Source organism: Balaenoptera borealis, assembly GCF_965194805.1.
Source record: "Balaenoptera borealis genome assembly, chromosome: X".
NCBI classification, from domain to species: domain Eukaryota; kingdom Metazoa; phylum Chordata; class Mammalia; order Artiodactyla; family Balaenopteridae; genus Balaenoptera; species Balaenoptera borealis.
This window is the reverse complement of record NC_138881.1, coordinates 45,682,802-45,707,151: the sequence shown is the minus strand read 5'-3', so window position 1 is coordinate 45,707,151 and position 24,350 is coordinate 45,682,802. Positions and strand designations below refer to the sequence as shown.

Here is a 24,350-nt window from a genome sequence, read left to right as displayed (position 1 = left end):
GTGGGCGGGGAATGTCGCATCCCTATGACTTCAGACGCAGACCCGCAGACTCCTCCTCCCGTGGAGGGCGGGTAGCCTCTATAGGACGCCGGAGGACTCCTCCCCTCGGTGGTCTTAACCCTTCTATTCCCGGCGCGGCCCGCACCTCCGCCACTCCCGCCTTCCCGCCAGGTCTGAGGATGGGAGGCGGTGCACTGGCGTCCTGATGGCGGAAACCTGATCCCGGGAAAGAAGGTGCGAGAGTGAGGGATGGAGACAGGGACAGACACGCAGACAGAGGGAGACGTCTCCCTAGGACCGACCAGGTGTGCGTTAGTGTCACAGGACCAGAATCCTTCTCTTTAGCCAGTTGGGATCGGTGCTCTCTCTGAGAGAACAGTTGCTTTCCGCAGATGCCCTACCTCTTGAGTATCAGAATTCCTGTTGGACAGTCTGTGTATGGCTTATTTCTCTTTCTCTGGTTGGGGATTGCCATTTTTTAAGCCGAAAGAGACGATGTTGAAACTTCCAGTGGGCCTTGGTCGACCCCCGGGATAACTGGGCTAGAATCAGTGTTCAACAGGTTCAGAAATAGTTTGTTTCCTTGGCATCACCTCCCTCCCCACCTCATGTCCCACCTCACAAAATGAGACAAAATAATTGAAGTGTTTTCAAGGCAAATGCGTTTCCTGTATTGAACGCACCAGAGGAATTCTTCCTCGAGAGTGTGTGAGAGAATTGGGTCGTGATGTGACACGACTAGGAATGGGTACATACTTTTAACAGGCTCTTTGATTCCTGTGTTGGTGTGGAATGATTTTGAAAACTTTTACCACATGAATCGACAAGCAGCAGTGTATAACAATTAGAAAAGGAAGGTGTCTTTGGTGGTCTGGTTTTCTGGAGTACAGCTGATCCTGGGCAGTAGACCTCTACTGTGGTCAGAAAGTTGGATCTATGATTAGTTAGGGGGTCTCCGTTTGTATTTCCAATAGCCATTTCCTTATATTTGACATACCTCTATTGGGTGTATTAGATGTGTCTGTGTGCCTGTGGGTTAGGGTTGTTTTGCTTGTTTGTTTTGTCAGAAATAGAAAAGTGAAGTGGCTTTGCTTGCCTGAGTCTCTCAGGGCACCAGCAACAGAGAAAATGGATAAAAAGAAAGGATTTCCATATTTTAAGGAAAAGAATTTCCACAACTCCCTATGAGAGGGGCTGGGTCTCCTACCTAGAACGCGTTGGCATTCAATGAAATGTTTTGTGAGTGGCTGTTTTAGGGAAGCAGTGGTTCTACTGTTTTTCCTTGAATATTGGCTACATTTAAAATTGTACTTGAGACTGTGTGAAATAGGTGAGTAAAACTGCAGATCTCAGTGACCCATTTTCTTTACCCAGCTTGTGAGTGCGATACAGACTCAATGTAAACCTCCGGTTTGGGTGGGGCCGACGTGCCCGGCGAGGAAATTTTGTTTATAAAGTGGAGAGAGGCTGGATGTGCTCAAAGGAAATCTGTACTTTGTTCAGCAGATTATTTATGTATTAAAGGAGTAAGTAGAGCCAAGGGAATGTTTAAGGTGGTGATGGTGAATTAAAATAGGTGACAACATTCAGAGAGAGAGAGAGAGATTGGTATAATGAATAGTGCAGAGACCTTTGCATGTTAACAGACGTAGGTGAAAACCGGTCAGGACCACTACCTAGCAGTGTGACCTTGAGCGAGATGCTTACCCTCTCTGATCCTCAGTTCCCTCATCTGCAAATGGGGACAATACTATTATATATTATCCCACCCCCGGGCGAAGCCATTCCTCACCACCTGATCCCAGCATCCTGTGGCTCCGGCGGCCAAGGCTCTCATCACGCTTGTTTCGCCACTGTCTTCAGTCTGGCTCCCTGCCCGCCATACTGTGAGCTCCTTGAGGACCGTTTTCCTGCGTGAAATGTTCCCGTGGGCACAAAGTCTGCGAAAGCACAGGTCCTGGAGCCTGGTGCCCCGCAGGTGCTCAGAACATGTTTACCGTCTTGCGGGTGATGATGACGTGAGGTACACGCCCAGAGCAATGTAGCTGTTGTTATGCTGTCAATTTGTTTGTTGCAAACAGTATATCCGAAATGAGGGGCTAGAGCAAATCTCTCTGCTCAGTTTTCCGTTGGTCCAGGGGCTGTTTGTGTCTTTTATCCCCACATTGTCCAGAACCCTATTGTACCAGAGTAACACCCACGTTTCCCCTTCCTGGTGCATAACTATTATAGCAGCCGTTTCTCAGCTGAAAACGCGTACTGTCAACGAGCGAACACTGAAAATCCTCGGCTCAAATTTCTGTTCCTTGGAGCGGGTGAGGAGCATCCCGTCTTCTATCCCGACTCTGTTGGGAGTGTCTGGTGTCGTCTCTTCCCCACTTTTCTTCCCCTTGATTTGGTATCTTGGATAATCTTGAGCCTCCTGAGACTGAGGTCTGTCCTAGGTTGTGGCTGCTTTGGGCACTTTGCTGAGGGCATTGATGACCAGGTGGGCCCTGGGTGAGTATTTGTTGGATGAATACAGCCCGGACAGCCAGGCTGCTTTGTTTCGTGGGTGAGAGGTGTAGCTGTCACTCGGGCTCCCATCAGCAGGATGGACGGTGTGAACCCGCTGACCGGTGTCCTGGGGCAGGTCCCCGGGAGCTCTGTCCCTCTGCTCTGCTCGTCTTCCCCTTGCTTCTGTAGCCACTCCTGCGCCTTATCCTCCCCCCGTGCCCTCCTTTGTGCTCCCACTGCTCTCTGTGTATATGTACACTGCGCCTGAGCTTGCCCTGTCTCCTGGCTTCATGCCGTGTGGTTGTGCGTTACCTTTCCGATTAGGCCGGTTTGAGGAGTTTTCTCTTTACTCACAGCCCAAAGCAGACTTCCTGATATAGTGAGCATCGTGGGTTTCCTTTTTTCTTTTTCCTTCCTTTTTTCCTTTTCTGAGGGAACAGTATGGTGTCGTGGGTAAGGGCACTAGCTCTGATTCTAGACAACCTTCCTTTCAGCCCAGTTCTGCCACTTGCTATCATATCATCTTGAGAAATTTACTTGGCCCCCTGTGCCTTACTGTCCTCACCTGAAAATGGGTTAATTATTCTTAATAACGATACGAACTGAGGAGGGTTGTATTTGTGAGTATGGAATGAGGCACGCGTAGAAATGTGCTGGCACGTTCCCTGTCATAACAACTACTGACGCTGCCACGGGGCAGGTTGTAGGTCAGGCCTTGCCCTGCAGGAGCTCCAGGAAGAACTTCAAGATCACATGAGACATCTGTGTCCAGCCCTAGAGGCTCTTTCTTTCTCTGCCACGCTCCTCGAGCTTTTCCCTCACACCTGGATGACCCCTCACCAGAAGCCTGGCTCTTCCTTGGGGCGTCTTCCCAACTGGAAGCCACAGACGGACATCATCTTCTGTTGTGTGCGTCCTTCAGTTCATGCCAGTTCTGTCCTCAGATGGGTTGGGGCTGCTTCCATTGCGGGAGGGTGCCCAGGGCTGGTAGCAAAGGGTGTGATGTTTTGCTGCTCCCCCGTGTCACTGGAAACTCTCTGGGACCTGTCCCCAAACTCCTCTCCCCAAAGTCATCTCCCTCCACCCCAGAATTCGCAGTTTACACTCAAGCTGGGTTCCAGTGCAGCCCCTGCCAGCCCAGTCACTCTCCTTCAGCCTCAGATTCCTCATCTGTAAAATGGCAATAACTCTGCCTGCTGGTGAGTTTTGTTGGGAGACCTGAGGGAGATAACGGATGTAAAACACCTATAGCGCCCATGACCGGACACGTGGAAGGCACTAAAAAAACAGCAGCATCCCCCATCACACTTCTTTAATCCACAGCACCTGGCGCGGGATAATATGGTGACTCAGGCAATGTCTTTGGGTTGGACTGAGAAAGATGTGACATATTGGGGGCGTATTAGTCAGGCGTCTCCAGAGAAACACAACCGATAGAGATTTATTTTAGGGAACTGGATCATGGGATTGTGGGTGCTGGCAGTTCTGATATCTATAGGGCAGGTCGGCTGGCTGGAAATCAGGTTGCAGTCTGGAGTCCGAAATCCGCAGGGCAGGCCAGCAACTTTGAGTCTCACGCAGGGTTTCTCGGCTGCAGTCTTGAGGCTAAATTGTTTCATCCTCAGGAAGCCTCAATCCCTGCCCTTAAGGTTTTCAGCTGATTGGAAGAAGCGTCCTCCCCCCCCCCCCCGCCCCATTATGGAGGGTAACCTGCTTCACTTAAAGTCTACTGATTGTCGCAGTGTCGATCACAGCCACAGATACCTTCATACAGCACCATCTAGTTGCTAACATCTGAACAACGGGGCACCAGAGCCAAGCCAAGCTGACTTTTAAATTATTCATCGTAGTGGGGAAGCAGTACATCGAGAGACATCACCTCCCAAACTGAAGCTCTGACCAATGGGCTGTCTCTCTGGCTTCACTCATCTCAACTAAAATCTGTTCCCTGTCCTCAGAAGCCACGTGAGATGATGATGGAGACTCGAGGCAGCGGTGATTTAAGCAGAGAGTTGGTGCAAGATCCTTATTCATGTGGGGCAAGTGACTGTGGAAGGAATGAAATGGGGTGAGATGATGAATTCATTGCCCCAGCCACCCCCCTGCCCCCAGGTAGCCGACTTCAACAGGGCTGGCTGGGGTTAATGCCTTGTGTAGAGGCTCACGAGTCACGTCATGTGTGTGGTTTGAGAAGCTCGTGGGGCACGTACAGATAGCATGGCCAAATATTCATTTCACAGAGTGGATGGAGGGAGAAGAAGAGAGAAAAGAATGATCAAACGTGGGTTAGTTGTGAGTCAGTTTCTAAAGTCTCAGTATTTTTTTACAAGGTGTGTGTGTGTGTGTGTGTGTGTGTGTGTGTGAAATCTTTTCTTTATTTGAGAATTGACTTTCTACGTGAAGAAATATCATCTTGAGAGACTCCTTGTGACACGTGGAAATTGGCTGGGAGTTAACTGGGTTAAGATCATTTTCCAAATGTTTGACACCAAATGTTTGTGTAACAGGATGGCGATGGCCCAGAAGAACTGAACTAACTGGTTGAAATACAGATCTCAGTGACTGAAATGTGAAGAGACTCTTTCTGGGAGGTGTGATCATCTTAGCCTGTGTACACAGGCAAGTCATAGGATTCTGACCATGTCTCAGTAGTGTCCTTTTGTTTCCTGCCCTTGAATGTGCTGGGAGCCGCTGTTTGGTTACTAAAGTTCGTAAGTAACAGTTCTCTGAGAAAACTAGCTCTCTAGAAAAGAGCAGTGCCTGAGCAGCTGATCGAAAGTTCTAATATAGCATTTGATGTAATTTTTGTTAGCTTCACCCAAGATATATTTATTCAAAGAATATAGAGAGATGCACCTACTTCAAAATCTACCACTGGATTATTCAAATTAGCATACAGTAAGATCAGCCTGGTTTTCTTTTTGTTGTTGTTGTTGTTGTTGTTTCTTATAAATGTATTTATTTTATTTATTTAATTTTGGCTGCGCTGGGTCTTTGTCGCTACGCACGAGCTCTCTCTAGTTGCAGCGAGCGGGGGCTACTCTTTGTTGCGGTGCGCGGGCTTCTCATTGCGGTGGCTTCTCTTGTTGCGGAGCACGGGCTCTAGGCGCGCGGGCTTCAGTAGTTGTGGCACGCGGGCTCAGCAGTTGTGTCTCACTGGCTCTAGAGCGCAGGCTCAGTAGTTGTGGCACACGGGCTTAGCTGCTCCGCGGCATGTGGGATCTTCCCGGACCGGGGCTCGAACCTGTGTCCCCTGCATTGGCAGGCGGATTCTTAACCACTGTGCCACCAGGGAAGCCCCCAGCCTGGTTTTCTTTTGGCGTACAGTTCTATGAGCTCTAACACATGGAGAGATTCAGGTGACCACCACCGTGACCAGGGCACAGGCCAAGTCCATCACCCCCGAAAACGCCCAGGTGCTGCCCCTTTGTTGTTTCCCCTTCCTTTGGGATGTTTCCCAATCCCTGACAGAAAGGATCTGTCCTCCTTCACTGTAGTTTGTCCTTGGCAGGGTGTCCTGTAAAGGGAATGACGCAGCCTGTAGCCTTCTGAGATGGGCTTCTCGCATGTAGCACAGTGCACCATCTTGCATGAAGCTGACAGGCACCTATCGACAGTCTGTGCTTTTTCAGTGCAGAGCAGGTGGCCATTGCATGGGATACCATTTGTTTATCCATTCATCCACACAAGGACATTTGCACTGTCTCCATTTTGGGGAAGTTGTGAATAGAACAGCTCTAAGCATGCATGTTCAGGCTTTTCATTTCTCTAGGGTAGATACCCAGGAGTGGGATTGCTGGGTCATAAGTAAATGTATGTCTAAGTTTCTAAGAAACTACCAAACTGTTTTTCAAAGTGACTGTGCTGTTTTGCATTCCCACCTGCTAAAAGTGTGAGAGTTCCACCCTCACCAGCGCCGGGTGTTGCCAGGACTTTTGATTTTAGCCTTTCCAATACGAGATTCGGTATCTCATCTTGGTATTAATTTGAAGTTCCCTAAAGGTTTATGATGTTCAACACTGTATTACGCGCTTATGTTGAGTCCCTATCCCACTTCCTAATTGGGTTGTTTGTTTTCTTACTGTTGACTTTTAAAAATTCCTTACATATCCTGAATATAAGCCCTTTGTCAGATCTGTGATTCGCAAACATTTTTCTCCTAATAAATAGCTTCCCTTTTCATTCAGGAGGCATGAGCGATGAAATCTACTTTTTCTCCCCACACCCGGAGTCCAATGTTGTATACCACGCGAGTGTCCATGAGATTCTTCTGAACTGAAAATGAATTCTGCTCTCTGTCAGTCTGTGCTTTTAGCTAGTCCTCTGAGCTGTATTTCTGCAGAAATCTACGAGTCTTCTGCAGACAGAGGCGCTTGAGAGCAGGTAAGTTGATTGGATTCTGAACTCGTGATCTCATCAGAGAGCTTGGGAGCTCAACCATCCTGCCAGGCTTGTCTCCCAGCTCCAAGGGAGAAGGTAAGTCAAGCAGGGCTTTTCTTCTTGAAACTCAAAGGCCTGAATTCAGACAGTCACTGGGGGTGTGTTTAGCACGGGTAAAATGGCATTTCACGTTTGTTGATCCTTTCCCAGGTATCAGACAATATTCAGTGTATTTCTATCACCTTATTTAATCTCTCGCAGACCCATCATTTTGCAAGATATCAATCCTAATTGATGATGGGACTTCCCTGGTGGCGCAGTGGTTAAGAATCCGCCTGCCAATGCAGGGGACACGGGTTCGAGCCCCGGTCCGGGAAGATCCCACATGCCGCGGAGCAGCTAAGCCCGTGCGCCACAACTACTGAGCCTGCGCTCTAGAGCCCGTGAGCCACAACTGCTGAGCCCGCGCGCCACAACTACTGAAGCCCGCGTGCCTAGAGCCCGGGCTCCGCAACAAGAGAAGCCACCGCAATGAGAAGCGCGCAACGAAGAGTAGCCCCCGCTCGCTGCAACTAGAGAAAGCCCGTGCGCAGCAACGAAGACCCAGCGCAGCCAAAAATAAATAAATAAAATAAATAAATTTTAAAAAAATCCTAGTTGATGAGGTGGGAAAGCAGACTACAGAGAAGTTAGGGGAGCTGCTCAGGGTCACACAGGCCGTCAGAAGAGGAGTGACCCACAAACCTAGGCATACTCGATTCAGAGCCCACACTCTTTATTTTTTTAATTAAAATCGACATACCATATTGTATTAGTTTCAGGCGCACAACAAAGTGATTCCACGTTTTTAAACATTAGGAAATGAATACCACGATAAGTTTGGTTACCATCTGTCACCATACAGACTTATTACAATATTATTGACTATATTCTGTATATGTACATTCCATCCCCGTGACTTATTTATTTTATAACTGGAAGTGTGTATCTCCTAATCCCTTCACCTCTTTTACACAACTCCCCGCCCGCTCCCCCTCTGGCAACCACCAGTTTGTTCTCTGTGTCTCTAACTCTGTTTCTGTTTTGTTCCCTGTGCTCACTTGTTTTGTTTTTGAGGTTCCACATACAAATAAAACCGTGTGGTATTTGTCTTTCCCTGTCTGCCTTATTTCAGTTAGCATAATACCCTCTAGGTCCATCCATGTTGTCGAAAATGGCAAGATTTCATTCTTTTTTATTGCTGAGTAATATTCCATTGTGTATATGTATACCACTTCTTCTTTATTGATCCATCTATCGATGGGCACTTCCATATCTTGGCTAGGGTAAATAATGCTGCAGTGAACAGAGAGGTACATACAGCTTCTGTGATTAGTGTTTTTTGTTTTCTTCAGATAAATACCAAAAAGTGGAATTGCTGGATCATATGGTAGTTCTAGTTTTGGGTTTTTTTTTTTTTAATTTATTTTATTTATTTATTTTTGGCTGCGTTTGGTCTTCGTTGCTGTGCGCGGGCTTTCTCTAGTTGTGGCGAGCGGGGGCTACTCTTCATTGCAGTGCGCGGGCTTCTCATTGCAGTGGCTTCTCTTGTTGCAGAGCATGGGCTCTAGGCTCACGGGCTTCAGTAGTTGTGGCACGCGGGCTTAGTAGTTGTGGCTCGCAGGCTCTAAGAGCGCAGGCTCAGTAGCTGTGGCGCACGGGCTCAGTTGCCCCGCAGCATGTGGGATCTTCCCGGACCAGGGTTCGAACCCGTGTCCCCTGCTTTGGCAGGCGGATTCTTAACCACTGCGCCACCAGGGAAGCCCCTAGTTTTAGGTTTTTGAGGAAACCCTCACTGTTTCCATAGTGGCTGCACCAATTTACATTCCCACCAACAGTGCATGAGGGTTTCCTTTTCTCCACATCCTCGCCCGCATTTCTTACTTGTTGTTGTCTTTTTGATAATAGCCACTTGACAGGTATGAGGAAGCACCTCACTGTGGTCTTGATTTTGTAATCCCTGATGATTAGTGGTGTTGAGCATCTTTTCATATGCCTGTTGGCCATCTGCATTATCTTCTTTGGAAAAATGTCTATTCAGTGTTTTGCCCCACTTTTTAATCGGGCTCCTGGTTTGTTTTTTGTTTTGTTTTGTTTTGATAATGAGCTCTATGAGTCCTTTAGATGTTTTGGATATCTACCTCTTTTCGGATATATCACTTGCTAATATCTTCTCCCATTCAGCAGGTTGCCTTTTTGTTTTGTTGAGGGTTTCCCTTGCTGTGTAAAAGCTTTTTAGTTTGATGTACTCCCATTTGTCCATTTTTGCTTTTGTTGCCCTTGCCTGAGGAGACATATCCAAAAAATTACTGCCAAGACCAGTGTCAAAGAGCATACTTGGCTACGTTTTCTTCTAGGAGTTTTATGGTTTTAGGTCTTACAATTTAGGCTTTAATCCATTTTTTGTTTATTTTTGTATGTTGTGTAAGAAAGTGGCCCAGTTTTCCCAGAACCATTTATTGAAGAGGCAGCCTTTTCCCTAATGTATATTCTTGGCTCCTTTGTCATAGGGGTTTATTTCTGTCAGAGCCCGCACTCTTAAGCATCCCCAACCGTACCCTCCGTAAAGGCTGGGGAGAAGTGGGAAGAGCTGGTGACTTCAGTGTCCGTTCACAGCTGGTGGCACCAAGTCTGGGTAAGATACATCATTGATCCTGCCCACAATGCACTGGGGCGGGGATAACCATCCCCACCTGGCACGAGTTCACCAGGGTGGTGATGTCACGGGCTCACTCCAGCAGCCAACCCAGGTCAATCCTGCCAACCACAATCAACCATTTAGCCAATCATGAAGGTTTTCACTGTATCCGTTACATCCCCCCACTCCACGCCAGGCTGGCTGTTGAGACGGGGAGGTGAGGAGGAATTGCAGAGCCAGTCCCTGCCCTCGGGAGTTGAGTCATTAATCAGAGAGAGATCTGACACCCATAGATGTGGTGGCAAGTGCATCATTGATCCCCTGTGAGGCTGGGTTGCTAGGAGACGAGAGGAGTGACAAGGATCAGGGTGGGATGAAGTGGACATGGCGGCGGGGGTGGGGGGAGCGGAGCAGGGTATGCTGGGTACTTGCCGAGGCCAGTCCCAACTGCAGAATTACCCACAGCCTGCATGAGGGCGCCTGGAGGATGGATGGGCGGGTGTAAATGAGGGAATCAGCAGCGCCACCCCATCCCCACCTCAAAGTGTCTGTATCCCCAACCTGTGTATTGGGTGTACGTGGTCTGGGGGTCCCATCTGAGACAGCATACTCTCCCAAGTTACAGAGTAGGAGCCAGAATCCCGTGATGTCCAGAGATGTCCAGCATGTCAAATTCTAGGCCAGAGACCGAGCCACAGGCACCAAGAGGCCAGAAAATATTGGATGGGTGTTGGCTTAAAACGCAATGGCCGGTGCTTTGCGATGACCTAGAGGGGCGGGATAGGGAGGGTGGGAGGGAGGCTCAAGAGGGAGGGGATATGGGGACATATGTATGCATATGGCTGATTCACTTTGGTGTACAACAGAAACTAACACAGTATTGTGAAGCAATTATACTCCAATAAAGGTCTATTTAAAAAAAGAAAAAACAAACCGCAATGGCCAAATAACAGATTGGAATGTGTGTACCTATAGCAAGTAAAGATATCGCATCATTAATTTAAAAACCTTCCCACAAAGGGAAGCCCTGGGCCTCCTGGTTTCATTGGTGAATTCTATCAAATGTTTAAAGAAGAAATAATATCCATCCTTCACAGACTCTTCCTGAATAGACAGGAGGGAGGAGGGAGCATTTCCTAACTCATCCTGTGAGAACAGTATTACCCCACTACCAAAGCCAGACTTGACATCACAAGAAAGCTATAGACCAACATCTATCATGAATAGTGATACATACATCCTCAAAAAAATATTAGCAAACCAAATCCAGCAACATTTGCAAAGGGCTATGCAGGATTTATCCCAGGATTGCAATATTGGTTTAACATTCAACTTCAGTTAAGGCAAGCACCATGTTAATATAATGAAGGACAGAAACCACCTGTCATCTTGGTAGACAAAGAAAAAGCATTTGACACAATTCAAGACCCATTCATGATAAAAACGGTCAACCAACTCGGGATACAAGGGGTCGTCCTCATTGTGCTGAAGGACATCCCCGAGAAACATCCAGCTCTCGTCCTGTCATATTTAGTAGTGTTAGAATGAATGCTTTCCTCTTGAGATCCAGACCAAGGCAAGGATGTCTGCTTCAGCCACTTCTCTCCCACACTGACTGAAGGTTCTAGCCCGTGCATCGTGCAAAACATGAACTTCTGCTTTCTGCTACAGCATGGGTGAGCCTCCAAAGCATTATGCTAAGTGAAAGAACTCAGACACAAAAGGCCCCTTCCTGCAGGAGTCAGTTTATATGAAATGCTCAGAAAGGGCAAATCTACAGAGATAGAAATTAGATTAGAGGATGCCTGGGCCTGGAGGTACTATTGGGGATTGACTGCTGATGGGTACACGGAATCTCTTTGTGGTTCTGGCAATGTGCCACAACTGGATTATGGTGATGGTTGCACAACTGCGTAAATTCACTAAAAGTCACTGCATTGGGTGCATTAAATGGGTGTGATTTGTGGTATGTATATTATACCTCAATAAAGCAGTTTAGGAAATGTAATGCAGATGTCCAAGTAAGTCATGCGGGAAAAGATATGCCACTGCTTTTGTCACAATGAGGAATCCCCCCCTTCCATGTTCTGGGTCCGGCCTCCTCCATATGTGCTAGATGCTCCCTCCAGAAACAGCCACTGTGCACGTCAGGACAGAATTGCTAGTGAGCACACATGTCTAGCGTGCCTCTGTGTGTTCATGCACAGGCACCCTTTGTGTGACCACAAGTCAATGGCTCTGGGCAGGCTCCCATAAGCCATCCTGCGTCTGAAATTCTACGTAGCTGTTTTTCCATTCTTCTCGAATCCCATGGACCCAGCTTGCGTTTCTCTGGTAACGGATCTCAGCCCTTAGCTCCAACTTCTGGTCACAGGAATACCTGTAGCCTGGGCATGAGGCCCCCTGCCTGAGCTCAGCAACCCAGGGGGGATGCTCAGCAGAGTGGTAACCAAGACAACGGAACCCCATCCAGCCTCCTTCTGCCCCCAGGACTGAGGTCCGTTCCCTCCCCTCCACCTGCCTGAGTGTCTGATAAGGAAGGGGACTTGGGGGCATGACACACAACCGAGTCATTGAAATTGTTCTAAATATGGCTGTGAAATAAATATGTCAAAAATAGCTCTCAGGGGACGTCCGTGGTGGCCCGGTGGTTAAGAATCCGCCTTCCAATGCAGGGGACGTGGGTTCGATCCCTGGTCGGGGAACTAAGATCCCACATGCCGCGGGACAACTAAGCCGGCGCGCCACAACAAAGAGCCCGCACGCCGCAACAAAAGATCCCGTGTGCGGCAACGAAGATCCCACGTGCCGCAACTAAGACCCGACGCGGCCAAATAAACAAACAAATAAATAAATAAACAAACATTAAAAATAATAGATCTCATAAGACACATTATAAAAAATTTTTAAAATTTCATTAGTAACAAACATGGCTCTGAAGCTCAAGATTCTATTTAAAACCAGGACAGGTGAAGCATCATGCAATTATGCTTCTCAACCTAAGTTGTGCATCAGATCTCCCCTGGAGAGGCTTTAAAAGCAGGACATCCCCAGAGAGTCTTAACTAGTAGGTCTGGAACGTGGCCCCAGCATGAGCATTATCTGAAAACTTCTCTTATGAAAGCCGAGATTGCAGCCGTGGGAACAGAACCATCCTTACAGGAGGAAATCATTTTAGATTTGAAATTTGAGACTCCTCTCTACAAGGAAAGCAGATTTTCACCATGACCCGCTATGCTTCGCAGATATCTTAGGCTGAGGAAAGGGACAACACGCCCAACGCTTGTTTTAAAACTGACCTTGTACTTGCTCTGCTCCATGTTCCTGAATCCAAAATTTTACAGTTAAAATCCTGCTTTTGCTAATGAAACTTGGTACTTTTTAGTTCTTGTCAGGATCCCTTGTGCTTAGTTACTTGAAAACATTTCTGAAACATTGTGGAGTTAACTTCATGCGACAGATCAGAATAGTTCTTTGAAAATTAAAGATGGCTGAGAATTGTAGCCGTTGATGCAGAAGGATCAGCTGTCGGCTTATCTGCTGAGTGTGCTGAGTTGCATTTTTAAACTTTTTAGTATAATTTATGTTATCAAATTAACTCCCGTGCTCCGATAAAGACCAAATAGGACCAGGATGTTTACTGTGAAAAGCACAACTGAGCAATCCCTTGTTCCATGCACACCCATGAACACCCACCTGCACAAACGTTCTCTTTCAGGGATCTCTTCTGGATATTTATCTGCACATTCCCAAATGATGGGCTTACACTGCTATGTCCTGACTCATCGTCTTGCTAAAGACAAGGCTTTCAATCTATTAGGCATGTTACAGTGCCCAGGTTCTCCTCGGAGATCCAAAACAGGGCGTAGGCCTGTGCTCAGGACCCGCTCAGAGTGTGTCTGCCAAGAACGAGGCCTCACAGAGGAAACAATCCACATCTGTGGCAACATGAAGGTCACGGGTTAGCCTTTTCCAAAGCAGGTCCAGGGGAGTCATGGCGCGGTGGAGATCACACCCAGCAGCGTCCCGGGATTTTGGTTTAAGGAATTGGGTAGATGGCAGTGCCCATCCATGAGATGGGGAACATTGGTTTGGGGCCAGCAGCAGATTTGCAGGGCTTGTGGGAGGTCTGAGTGCAGATGTCCCATAGGTCTCGGCCTGTGGGGACTCTGGGGCCCAGCTGAGATTCCTTAGGTAGACTTGGCGATGGGCAAAGCCATCAGCATACAGGAGGATACAGATGAAAACAAGTCAGATGGGTAAAAGCTCTGGGGGGGGGGGTGATGTGGTCACCCAAAGATCATGTATAGAATGGAGGAGCATGGGGCAGAGGTTGGAAACCAGAGGAAAAGAAAACCAAGATTTAGGAGGGGATCAAAGTAAATGGACAGACAATGAGACTCAGAAGTAACGGACTGAGAGGTAGGAGGAAAGCCAGGATGAGCTGCTGTCACAGACTCTGACACAGGAAAGCGTTTTTAAAAACGGAATGTCTCTGTGGCCAATACAGCACCGGGTACTACGGTTTGGCACATGGAGCTCTTGGGAGATGTTAGCAAGGGGATGTCCCGTGGATGGGGCACATGGAGGAGGAATCATCGGGAGGTAACCAGATAAGGATGCTCCTGGAGCCTACACTTTCAAGGAGCTTGGCTTGAAAGGAATCAAAGACGCAGGGTAGTAGAAGCAGAGGGCTGTGTGCTTGCAAGGTATGTAATTTTCTGTTCCCCAAACCAAGAAGACCAGGATGCAGGTTCCAAAAATTCCTAAGAATCATCAGGACTGTTGAATAGATGACAGAGTCGAGAATTGGGATGATCCTCACAGGTGATTCTTCAAGTCGAGGAGTGGGGAGTGGTGGTCTCAAAGCAGCAGTGGAGTTGCAGGAAGACTTCCATCCTCCCCCTCCAGGCCCCACTCTTGCCTCTGCGACCCATGGTCACAAGAGGAGCTGGTGGGGAGGGGTTGCTGAGATCACAGACTCATTCATGCTCCTCAGACTCCACGGGCGCTTTGGTGTATTTATTCTCCCTGGCTGATCTGATCTTTATCACGAGTGTCCACCCTCCAAACTGGTTAGTAAGGGGGTGGGAGGGGAAACCCACTGACTGAATTTACTTCTAATCTGGAAAGTGTGGTTGGATGCAATGAAGTGAATGGTCCCCATATACAAACGCTCAGTCTGTTTTGGTGAAAATGCTCAGTCTCACATTTCCACCCCACCTCTCTTCTTTCCAAGATGGGGAAAGGGTATGTTTGTCGTACATCTGGCAGTAATGTGGGAAGGGTATCTACGACAGGACACACCTGTGTTGCTCACAGTGGCCTGGGTGGTCCCTGAGGGAAGGACGGCTCTCCTCTCCCAGGTCCAGCTGGCGATGCTGACCTGCACCGCCCATGGGTGGGGCTGGTGAAACTTGCATTTTTGTCTCTCTCTTCTTGGTGGGGAGCCGGTGCTCCCTGGCTGACTCAGCCTCAGCTCACTCTGCTGGCATCTGCAGACCCCTCTGAATCTGGGTCTCATCCTCCATCCCACCCCTGGGCAGGGCTGTCCCCTCCACAGCCTCAGCTGCAAGGTCACCTAGCCCATTGCCTGCTTAGGCTTCCTCTGGATTCACTCACTTTCTACCTTCTTCCCTCAGGGGATGCAGATCCCTCCCCTTGGATCTCACCTGCACCACAGCAGGAACCAAGATCAGCTCCAGAAAATTAAACTCCTAAACTCCAGCTACCCCTCTGCCCAAAGACACTGTTGGGTCATTGTACAGAGTGTGCCCCTGTGAGTTCCAAGTGTGAATGGGGTGAAATCCTCCTGTCCTTGCTGCTCCTCTTCATTTCTTGACACACCTCCCTTGTCTGAGCTGTCTTACCTCTGCCTGCCACTGCCTCTGTGGGCTGTTCCCCCCTGTGACTGGGACACTTTTTTCTTTGGCTTGTCTTTCATTTGACCCAAGACTTCCCATACAATATACAGGTCAAAAGAGGCATACTGTAGAATGTGTACCTTGTCGAGTACAATTAGGAGAATATGTTGTCACATAAGCCCTCCCCCCGACCCCGGCAAATATAAAAAGAGTGATAAAGAAGACAAGGGTCAAATATGCCAAAGGTGCCTGAGATGTTGTCTAGGATGAGCACTGAAGAGTGTCTGTGGGATCAGGAAGTATGGATATTAATGGTGGCCTTGACAAGGCCAATTACAGTGGAGTGGTTGGGACAAAAGCTCCATTGAAGGGGGTGAGGAGAGAATATCTCAGCAGAACTTGAAGCAGTTTTGCTTTGAAGGGCAACCAGTAATGTGCCAGTAGCTGCAGAATGGGGTGGTGGCAGAGGGCGGGTTTCCCCCTTTGCTGTGGAATGCCCCGATGTAGAGGGAGCAGGTGCTGATTCAGGAGAGAGGGGTGGTAATTGCAGGCGCAAAGTCCCTGAGAAGGTGCAAGGCATGGGATCCTGGGCAGAGGTGAGGGGCTGTGTGCAGTCAAGGAGCACGTGTGCCGAGGGGCAGCAGAGTGACAGGGCAGAAACAGGCAGTTTGGGAAGTTTGAGAAATCCCACGGGATTGCTTCAGCCTTCTCCACGAATTATTGGGGGTGGGGGCGGGGGGGAGACTGGTGGTCATTAGCATGGAGGAGGGTTGCCAGTGTGTAATGTAGTATTGTAGGTGAGAGTGAAAATGAAAAGCAATTCTCCCCTGGTCATGGATTTAAGATAAAACAATTCCGTAAAGTTTCAAAGTTTCGTCCTCAATGCTGAGGTGCTCAGATACAGGCAGGGGGTGAGTGGGGAGGAGGGTGCAAGGAGCACAGGAGGTGTGTTTGTGGGGGACAGTTTCCAGCCCTGGGTCAGCGGAGTAAGGAGGGGCCTGGCGGATGGTGTGGAAGGATGTGTGGTCGGTGAGCTGGCGGTTTCCAGGAGGTTGGGGCTATCAATGCAGGAGCACTAGAGCGAGGGAGCTGGAGGACAGGACGTCGTGTTGGGGGTGATGAGAGGGAGGAATGCTATACACCATGAGGGCCGCGGTCTTCCTGATACCCAGGGCGTGACCGTGGGCAGGGGGATGCTCGGGTGGGGAGGAGAAGAACATCGCTGAGGTCGGAGAGGCTCCGGGGTGACCGGCTGAGCCTCGCGGGCACTGAGGTCGCCGGGACGGATCAGAAGAGTGAGGGCTGACAGGAGCACAGTTCAGTGTGCCACGGGACGAGGGCGTTCACAGGCCGGGGGTGGGCGGGAGGAGAATGACCAGGGGATTGGTACCGGTCCCGCACGTGGGGGGCTGGGGCAGTGGGCGACAGGACCCGGACAAAGCCCGAGAGAAAGCGACTAGCGGACCGGGACAGGGAGACTGGCACGAAACTCACTGAGCTCCCGCGCGCAGGCCCAGAGCCCACCAATCGGATCACAGCCCCGCCCTCCGGGCGCCGGATCTTCCCGGGCGCCCCGACTTCCTGCCGCTGTTGCTATGGTTGCGGGGGCGGGACTAGGGGGAGGCTGCACTACCAAGGATGGTTCCGCAGGCAATCGGAACGGTTCCCTTCCTTTCTGTGGTCCTTACTGGCGTCAGCCTTAGTTTCCGCATCCACGTTCTCTAGCGGTCGGCGCGGAAAACCGGCAGAAAGGATGCATTTTCTTCCGTGCTTGTGGCGTTCGGTTTCTCTGGTCTGCAGGTGGCAGTGTTGCTCCGTGCACGCGCTCGGCCCGTTTCTCCCCCGCCCTTCGCGCTTGAAAAAACTCCGCGGAGCCTTTTACCGCAAGAAGTGGCGGATTTTTTCTGCTGGCTTGCTGGTTCAAACTTGAAGTATGCACTTTCACGGGGGCCCCTAGACAAAATTCTCTGCCCCGAGCCCAAACATTTTTGCCTTTCAAGTTGGTTTTCTACTAAGAGGCTGCCTAGTTTCCTTAGCAACTTGTACTTGTGTTTCTCTGAATGGTACTGTCTTTGGCTTTCCCCAATTGTTTCATGGACCTCATAACTATATTCTTAAGTTTCGCCAGTCACTTGACTTCCCTGTAAAAAATTTTGAGGACAGATTATATATAGTAAAGAAATATATCTAAGCCACAGCCCCATCACCCACTGATGACCATGAATACTACTTTGTGATAAATTTCCTTAGAGATTTTTAATCTATAACGGTGCAGTTTAAACACAATGAGATTCATATATTGCATTGTGACTTCACCATCTTTTGTTAATCTCAGATATAGCATGAGTTACCTGTTCAAAAAAATCATTTGAAGAGACTTGAAAAAAATTTTTTTTCATTTCTCTTCCTAAAAGTATACATAGTCTGAAAGAGTGGGGGGAAATTATATTTAATGACTGAGATGGAAAGAAGGAATAACCACTGACCCCCTACCTCAAAGGGAAATATAATGTAGCCGTCCTAAGGACAGGTGCTATATTTTTTGCTTTGTTTTTGCTCACCATTGTATTTGCAGCATTAACAAAACAATGCCTGGCAGTGTGTTCTTAATATATATTTGTTGAATTAATGAACAAGTAGCTGATTTCTTCCAGGTGCTTTTCTTTGTAAATATGTTATCATGTCATAATACTGGTGTAGTGTATGAACCATTTTCTATGTGGCTTTTCCCCCCTTTCATTTAGCATTTTATTGTGAGTAAATACACTTCTTAAAAAGTTTTGCAGGCTGTTTTACCATCTTTTCCAGTGAGTATTTTATTTCATTCTTGTATTGGGGGCAGGAAGGCATCCTGCAAACCAGTGTGCAATCTACAGTCTGACAGAACTGGGACCTGAATGTAAGGACCCTCATTGAGAAACCCCGAGACCCTTGTCAGCTGACTCTTTCTCTGTGTGCCACAGTTTTCACAGGCATAAAATGAGGGCAGTAATAGCATCTGCCTCATGGGTGGTGTACAGCATCAATTACCCAACAGGTTCTTAGCTTGGCACTTGTAGCTATCCTGTTATTATTGTTGGTGCTATCGTCAGTATTTGCTATAATGTGTAGTAGGTAAAGATTTTCTAGCCACAGGACTCAGTGTGATAAATATGTTCTCTTTAAACTTACTTACAGCAGATATCTGTTCTTCAAATACCCATTTCTGCTTTTTGATAGAGAACTCACACTAGTAATTTGTAGGGAAATTCAGTCAAGAAAATAGATACAAGGAAAACACATTGGTACCTTCTTCAAAGATTATCCCTCCAGAAAAATGAAAATAATATTTTTGTACATACATATTTTTACCATCTCAGACTGTTTATAATAGATTTCCAGGAGTAGATTGAAAGACATGAACAATTTTTTTAAATTTTATTTTATTATCTTATGTATTTATTTTTGGCTGCGTTGGGTCTTCGTTGCTGCGTGTGGGCTTTCTCTAGTTTCGGCGAGCGTGGCCTACTATCCCTTGCAGTGTGCAGGCTTCTCATTGTGGTGGCTTCTCTTGTGGAGCACGGCCTCTAGGCGCATGGGTTTCATGTGGCACGGCATGAACACTTTTAACACTCTTGGTGCACATTGCCAAAACATAATACCCATTTGTTTTCCCATCGACATTCTATGAGAATTTTTGGTTTTCATATCCTCACCAGAATTTATTAATGTTTTAAAAATAATTAGCTTATTTACTTTAATAGTTGTATGTGTAGAAATTAACCCCCCATTCTGTCATACATATTGCAAATACTTTTTCTGTTTTTTGCCTTTTAATTATATTTGAGGTTTTCAGATGCACAGATTTTATTTTTATGTAGTCTTATCTATATATTCAAAGTTCAGACTAGGGAACAAACCCATGAGACAAAAGAAAATTCCTTGGCTGACCAGTATGCCAAACAGTTTGCTCTCATCCAGGTATCAAATATTAAAGGTGGTCTGATTACTCGGGATCATTTCTATGAAACCTTGAGAGAACCACAGTCACAAGCAGGAGATTCTGTAAAAAATATGTTGGGAGTACAGTGATGTCTCAAAAAAATTAAACATTGAATTACCATATGATCCAGCAATTCCACTTCTGGGTATATATCCAAAAGAATTGAAAGCAGGGATTCAAACAGGTATTTGTACCCCCATGTTCATAGCAGCACTATTCACAATAGCTAAAATGTGGAAGCAACCAAAGTGTCCATTGACGGATGAATGGATAAACAAAATGTGGCATATTCACACTATGGAATATTATTCAGCCCTACACAGGAAGGAAATTCTAACACATGCTACAACATGGATGAACGCTGAAGACATACGCTAAGTGAAATAAAGCAGTCACAAAAGGACAAATACTGTATGATTCCACTTATATGAGGTACCAAGAGTAGTCAAATTCATAGAGACAGAAAGAATGATGGTGCCAGGGGCTGGGGGGAATGTGAAGTTATTGTTCAACTGGTACAGAATTTCAGTTTTGCAGATGAAAAGGGTTCTGGAGATGGATGGTAGTGATGAATGCACGACAATGTGAATGTACTTAATACCAATGATTTGCAAAAAAATCAACATTTTAGACTGTGTTTTCATTAATTATCAGTAAAAGGACGAAAAATATGAAAATGATTTTTAAAAATCTACAACTGCCTTTAAAAGGGAGGTTAAGGTACGATGCAAAAATGAAGTTTAGTATGTTTAAAATACACATTTTGAAGAAAAGCCTCTGGGGAAATTGATCACAAAATACTATTAATGGACATCGGTGGCTGATGGGACTGTAGCTTATACTGTTTTATTGTATTTTTAACTGTCTTTGCTCAGAAACTTTTCACAAACGTCTCCAAGAAAGGAACAGATCTAGTTTCAACCAGCCAAACAGCGCAGGCACAGAAAAAATCCGCCACTTCTTGCGGTAAAAGGCTCCGCGGAGTTTTTTCAAGCGCGAAGGGCGGGGGAGAAACGGGCCGAGCGCGTGCACGGAGCAACACTGCCACCTGCAGACCAGAGAAACCGAACGCCACAAGCACGGAAGAAAATGCATCCTTTCTGCCGGTTTTCCGCGCCGACCGCTAGAGAACGTGGATGCGGAAACTAAGGCTGACGCCAGTAAGGACCACAGAAAGGAAGGGAACCGTTCCGATTGCCTGCGGAACCATCCTTGGTAGTGCAGCCTCCCCCTAGTCCCGCCCCCGCAACCATAGCAACAGCGGCAGGAAGTCGGGGCGCCCGGGAAGATCCGGCGCCCGGAGGGCGGGGCTGTGATCCGATTGGTGGGCTCTGGGCCTGCGCGCGGGAGCTCAGTGAGTTTCGTGCCAGTCTCCCTGTCCCGGTCCGCTAGTCGCTTTCTCTCGGGCTTTGTCCGGGTCCTGTCGCCCACTGCCCCAGCCCCCCACGTGCGGGACCGGTACCAATCCCCTGGTCATTCTCCTCCCGCCCACCCCCGGCCTGTGAACGCCCTCGTCCCGTGGCACACTGAACTGTGCTCCTGTCAGCCCTCACTCTTCTGATCCGTCCCGGCGACCTCAGTGCCCGCGAGGCTCAGCCGGTCACCCCGGAGCCTCTCCGACCTCAGCGATGTTCTTCTCCTCCCCACCCGAGCATCCCCCTGCCCACGGTCACGCCCTGGGTATCAGGAAGACCGCGGCCCTCATGGTGTATAGCATTCCTCCCTCTCATCACCCCCAACACGACGTCCTGTCCTCCAGCTCCCTCGCTCTAGTGCTCCTGCATTGATAGCCCCAACCTCCTGGAAACCGCCAGCTCACCGACCACACATCCTTCCACACCATCCGCCAGGCCCCTCCTTACTCCGCTGACCCAGGGCTGGAAACTGTCCCCCACAAACACACCTCCTGTGCTCCTTGCACCCTCCTCCCCACTCACCCCCTGCCTGTATCTGAGCACCTCAGCATTGAGGACGAAACTTTGAAACTTTACGGAATTGTTTTATCTTAAATCCATGACCAGGGGAGAATTGCTTTTCATTTTCACTCTCACCTACAATACTACATTACACACTGGCAACCCTCCTCCATGCTAATGACCACCAGTCTCCCCCCCGCCCCCACCCCCAATAATTCGTGGAGAAGGCTGAAGCAATCCCGTGGGATTTCTCAAACTTCCCAAACTGCCTGTTTCTGCCCTGTCACTCTGCTGCCCCTCGGCACACGTGCTCCTTGACTGCACACAGCCCCTCACCTCTGCCCAGGATCCCATGCCTTGCACCTTCTCAGGGACTTTGCGCCTGCAATTACCACCCCTCTCTCCTGAATCAGCACCTGCTCCCTCTACATCGGGGCATTCCACAGCAAAGGGGGAAACCCGCCCTCTGCCACCACCCCATTCTGCAGCTACTGGCACATTACTGGTTGCCCTTCAAAGCAAAACTGCTTCAAGTTCTGCTGAGATATTCTCTCCTCACCCCCTTCAATGGAGCTTTTGTCCCAACCACTCCACTGTAATTGGCCTTGTCAAGGCCACCATTAATATCCATACTTCCTGATCCCACAGACACTCTTCAGTGCTCATCCTAGACAACATCTCAGGCACCTTTGGCATATTTGACCCTTGTCTTCTTTATCACTCTTTTTATATTTGCCGGGGTCGGGGGGAGGGCTTATGTGACAACATATTCTCCTAATTGTACTCGACAAGGTACACATTCTACAGTATGCCTCTTTTGACCTGTATATTGTATGGGAAGTCTTGGGTCAAATGAAAGACAAGCCAAAGAAAAAAGTGTCCCAGTCACAGGGGGGAACAGCCCACAGAGGCAGTGGCAGGCAGAGGTAAGACAGCTCAGACAAGGGAGGTGTGTCAAGAAATGAAGAGGAGCAGCAAGGACAGGAGGATTTCACCCCATTCACACTTGGAACTCACAGGGGCACACTCTGTACAATGACCCAACAGTGTCTTTGGGCAGAGGGGTAGCTGGAGTTTAGGAGTTTAATTTTCTGGAGCTGATCTTGGTTCCTGCTGTGGTGCAGGTGAGATCCAAGGGGAGGGATCTGCATCCCCTGAGGGAAGAAGGTAGAAAGTGAGTGAATCCAGAGGAAGCCTAAGCAGGCAATGGGCTAGGTGACCTTGCAGCTGAGGCTGTGGAGGGGACAGCCCTGCCCAGGGGTGGGATGGAGGATGAGACCCAGATTCAGAGGGGTCTGCAGATGCCAGCAGAGTGAGCTGAGGCTGAGTCAGCCAGGGAGCACCGGCTCCCCACCAAGAAGAGAGAGACAAAAATGCAAGTTTCACCAGCCCCACCCATGGGCGGTGCAGGTCAGCATCGCCAGCTGGACCTGGGAGAGGAGAGCCGTCCTTCCCTCAGGGACCACCCAGGCCACTGTGAGCAACACAGGTGTGTCCTGTCGTAGATACCCTTCCCACATTACTGCCAGATGTACGACAAACATACCCTTTCCCCATCTTGGAAAGAAGAGAGGTGGGGTGGAAATGTGAGACTGAGCATTTTCACCAAAACAGACTGAGCGTTTGTATATGGGGACCATTCACTTCATTGCATCCAACCACACTTTCCAGATTAGAAGTAAATTCAGTCAGTGGGTTTCCCCTCCCACCCCCTTACTAACCAGTTTGGAGGGTGGACACTCGTGATAAAGATCAGATCAGCCAGGGAGAATAAATACACCAAAGCGCCCGTGGAGTCTGAGGAGCATGAATGAGTCTGTGATCTCAGCAACCCCTCCCCACCAGCTCCTCTTGTGACCATGGGTCGCAGAGGCAAGAGTGGGGCCTGGAGGGGGAGGATGGAAGTCTTCCTGCAACTCCACTGCTGCTTTGAGACCACCACTCCCCACTCCTCGACTTGAAGAATCACCTGTGAGGATCATCCCAATTCTCGACTCTGTCATCTATTCAACAGTCCTGATGATTCTTAGGAATTTTTGGAACCTGCATCCTGGTCTTCTTGGTTTGGGGAACAGAAAATTACATACCTTGCAAGCACACAGCCCTCTGCTTCTACTACCCTGCGTCTTTGATTCCTTTCAAGCCAAGCTCCTTGAAAGTGTAGGCTCCAGGAGCATCCTTATCTGGTTACCTCCCGATGATTCCTCCTCCATGTGCCCCATCCACGGGACATCCCCTTGCTAACATCTCCCAAGAGCTCCATGTGCCAAACCGTAGTACCCGGTGCTGTATTGGCCACAGAGACATTCCGTTTTTAAAAACGCTTTCCTGTGTCAGAGTCTGTGACAGCAGCTCATCCTGGCTTTCCTCCTACCTCTCAGTCCGTTACTTCTGAGTCTCATTGTCTGTCCATTTACTTTGATCCCCTCCTAAATCTTGGTTTTCTTTTCCTCTGGTTTCCAACCTCTGCCCCATGCTCCTCCATTCTATACATGATCTTTGGGTGACCACATCACCCCCCCCCCCAGAGCTTTTACCCATCTGACTTGTTTTCATCTGTATCCTCCTGTATGCTGATGGCTTTGCCCATCGCCAAGTCTACCTAAGGAATCTCAGCTGGGCCCCAGAGTCCCCACAGGCCGAGACCTATGGGACATCTGCACTCAGACCTCCCACAAGCCCTGCAAATCTGCTGCTGGCCCCAAACCAATGTTCCCCATCTCATGGATGGGCACTGCCATCTACCCAATTCCTTAAACCAAAATCCCGGGACGCTGCTGGGTGTGATCTCCACCGCGCCATGACTCCCCTGGACCTGCTTTGGAAAAGGCTAACCCGTGACCTTCATGTTGCCACAGATGTGGATTGTTTCCTCTGTGAGGCCTCGTTCTTGGCAGACACACTCTGAGCGGGTCCTGAGCACAGGCCTACGCCCTGTTTTGGATCTCCGAGGAGAACCTGGGCACTGTAACATGCCTAATAGATTGAAAGCCTTGTCTTTAGCAAGACGATGAGTCAGGACATAGCAGTGTAAG

The 24,350-nt window shown here is 48.6% G+C and overlaps 1 long non-coding RNA gene across 2 annotated transcripts; it reads left to right on the top strand.

The window, feature by feature from the left end:
* The first annotated feature begins 21 nt into the window (after nt 1-21).
* LOC309620276 lies at nt 22-24,297 on the top strand. 2 transcript variants are annotated; one of them, XR_014239497.1, is made up of 3 exons: nt 22-5,115; nt 6,684-9,550; nt 10,173-24,297. It is a non-coding gene; the product is annotated as an uncharacterized lncRNA (long non-coding RNA). The 2 variants fall into 2 exon arrangements; XR_014239498.1 differs by having other exon boundaries at nt 22-6,972; nt 7,138-9,550.
* The last annotated feature ends 53 nt before the right edge of the window (nt 24,298-24,350 follow it).